Source organism: Lycium ferocissimum, chromosome 7 (genome assembly GCF_029784015.1).
Source record: "Lycium ferocissimum isolate CSIRO_LF1 chromosome 7, AGI_CSIRO_Lferr_CH_V1, whole genome shotgun sequence".
In the NCBI taxonomy this organism is placed as follows: domain Eukaryota; kingdom Viridiplantae; phylum Streptophyta; class Magnoliopsida; order Solanales; family Solanaceae; genus Lycium; species Lycium ferocissimum.
Window position 1 is genome coordinate 27,112,166 of NC_081348.1, and position 2,981 is coordinate 27,115,146.

A 2,981-nucleotide genomic window follows, 5' to 3' on the forward strand; every position below is an offset into this window, starting at 1 on the left:
TACGTAAAAAGGAGTGTAAATAGGCTGGTTTTGGAAAATGGCACCGCTATAGCGCAGTAAAATACTGCGCTATAGGCAGACGAGAAAAGTCCCTTTAGCGCAGTATTTTACTGCGCTAAATCACTTAACGGAACAGTTACAGTTAAGTGATTTAGCGCAGTAAAATACTGCGCTAAAGGTATTTTGGTAACATTTTTTTTTGTTGGGGTATTTTGGTTAAAAAATTTTTTTTTTGCATTATTTTTGTTCCGGACCCCAACCCAACGTGACCACTAACATCACGAGTTTTTCTCGTGTTATTAGGCCTCTACATGCCAATTAATTAGTTTACTTAATTTAATTAATTCGAAGATAAGCGTAAACATTTAAATTATCTATTTTATTATTTGTTATACTTTTGTTGTTAGCAAGTCGTCTCGTATTTGAACATGCCATTCACGAAGCTTCAACATGACATGACTAACGGAACTCTTTCTTTATCTCTTTCGATTACGGTAGTCTTCAATTTTTTCCATCAAAAATAGTCGAGTCGTTAATTGGACTCTATTTAACTTTGAACGAAATTATCTTATAACTGATAGTTCTCAGACCTTTGGTATTGTGGATTTAACTAAGATGATACATTGCAGACTCTAAGGGAAGTTTCTTAATTAAAGAAGGACATGAGCTTCTACGCGACGTAAATTTCAAGATTCTATGACTTAGAAATTATGGAGAAATTTCCTTCTAACGTACAAGCTTTTTTAATGAAGTGATGAATTTTAAAACAACGGTATATAACCAAGTATTTTTTGACCAAAGACATTTTAGGGGGATAAATGCTTATCAATATAGCTATGGAACCAGAAGTATAGTTGTTTCTGTTACGGGTGGGCATGGTACGGTATATACCGATTAACATACCGAAATCGAATTTTTTGATACCGCGGTTTCTGTTCTTATTCAAGATGAATTAATCATCATTGACGAGAAGCAGATTGTAGAAGAAAGTAACTATATTCTTATTCAATGATATGATCAGAATATACATGATATGTAGGCTTATATACATAGCTGGAAATAACCCCTCAACTAACTACCTTTCATACTTGAGAACCACCTTATAACTAACTCATTAACTAATTACATGAACTTAATAAATGACTAAGCTAACCGTCAATACTCCCCCTCAAATTAGGTGGTAAGAATATGTTAGGACCCCTAGTTTGGAATTTAAGTACTGATGTTGAACTTTGTTCAGCCCCTTGGTAAGTATATCAAATATGTCTCAGTTGTAGAGACATATTTTGTGTTAATGATGCCTTGTTGTATTTTTTTCCCCTTATAAAAAGACAGTCTATCTCAACGTGCTTGGTACGTTCATGATAGACTGGATTTGCAGCAATCTAAATTGCTGCTTTACTGTCACGATGAACATCAACTGGTGTTTGAATATGGGCACCTACTTCTTTAAGCAAACCAAGTAGCCAAACTAACTCAGATACTTTTGATGCTAAGCTTCTATACTCTGATTCTGCAGAACTTCTAGAAACTGTAGTTTGTCTTTTTGATTTCCATGACACAAGAGAATCACCAAGTTTGATTAGAAATCCTGAAACTGACTATCTAGTAAGAGGACAAAGTCGCTCTACCGCATCACAAGTATCTTTGCCGTGATCTTGTTGTAGTCTTTGCTTGACAATAATATGCCTTGACCTGGATCTTGCTTAATGTATTTAACCACTCTCAAAGCTGCTTCCATATGTGATCTCTTTGGTTGTTGAAGGAATTGACTTAAGTTCTGCACACTATAGGATATATCAGGTCTGGTAACAGTGAGCTATAACAACTTTCCAATCAATCTTTGGTAGGCTATTTGATCTGCATCTGGATCTTCCATTACTTTGTGCTTCTGTTTTGACTGAATCTTCTTTATAAACTCATCATACTGTTTGGAAGTTAACTTAATATTCACATCTATTGGAGTTGACATAGGCTTAGAAGCTGATAATCCTGCTTCTGATATAAGTTCCAATGAGTACTTTCTTTGATTCATCAAAATCCCAGCTTTTGATCTAGCAAACTCAATACCAAGGAAGTATTTGAGGTTACCTAGATCCTTTATTTTAAAGGCTTCACTGAGTGAATTCTTTGTTTCTTGGATTAACTTCAAGCTCTCTCCAGTAACCAACATGTCATCAACATAAGCCAATACTCTGCAATGCTTCCTTCACTTGTCTTTTTGATAAATAAAGAGTGGTCATATTGACTTTATCTGAATTGTAACTTCAGCAATGCTTCTGAGAGCTTTGCATTCCATTGTCTTGGTACTTGTTTAAGCCCATACAAGGACTTTACAAGTCTGCATACCTTGGAATTCTGCTCATTCTCCCCCTGACTTGAAAAGCCTTGTGGAAGAGTCATATAAATTCCATAAAAAAGATCACTTTGTAAGAAAGCATTATACACATCCATTTGGTGTATATGCCAATTCTGTGCAGCAGCTAGTGACAATATGGTCCTTACTGTGACCATCTTCACAACAGGAGAAAAGGTTTCTTGAAAATCAATTCCCCCTTGTTGACTATAACCTTTAGCCACTAGTCTTGCTTTATATCTTTCTACTTCACCTGAGGCTTTATACTTGATTTTGTATACCCATTTACATCCTATAGGCTGTTTACCAGTTGGTAAAGTGGTAATCTCCTATGTATGATTGTCTTCCAAGGCTTTAATCTCCTCTTGCATAGCCTTGATCCATCTTGGATCCTTAGCTGCTTGAGCATAAGTGGCAGGTTCAGTTTCAGTAGATATTGAAGCAATATAGGCTTGATGTTTAGTGGATAGGTCTTGGTATCCTATGTACTTGTTTAGAGCATATGGGGTATCAGCATGTATGTATAATGAAACAAAGTCTTTCATCCATATAGGAGGATTCTTTTATCTGTTGGATTGTCTTGTTGGTTGAGTTGTTTGTTGTGTATTTGATTGACTTAGTTGTG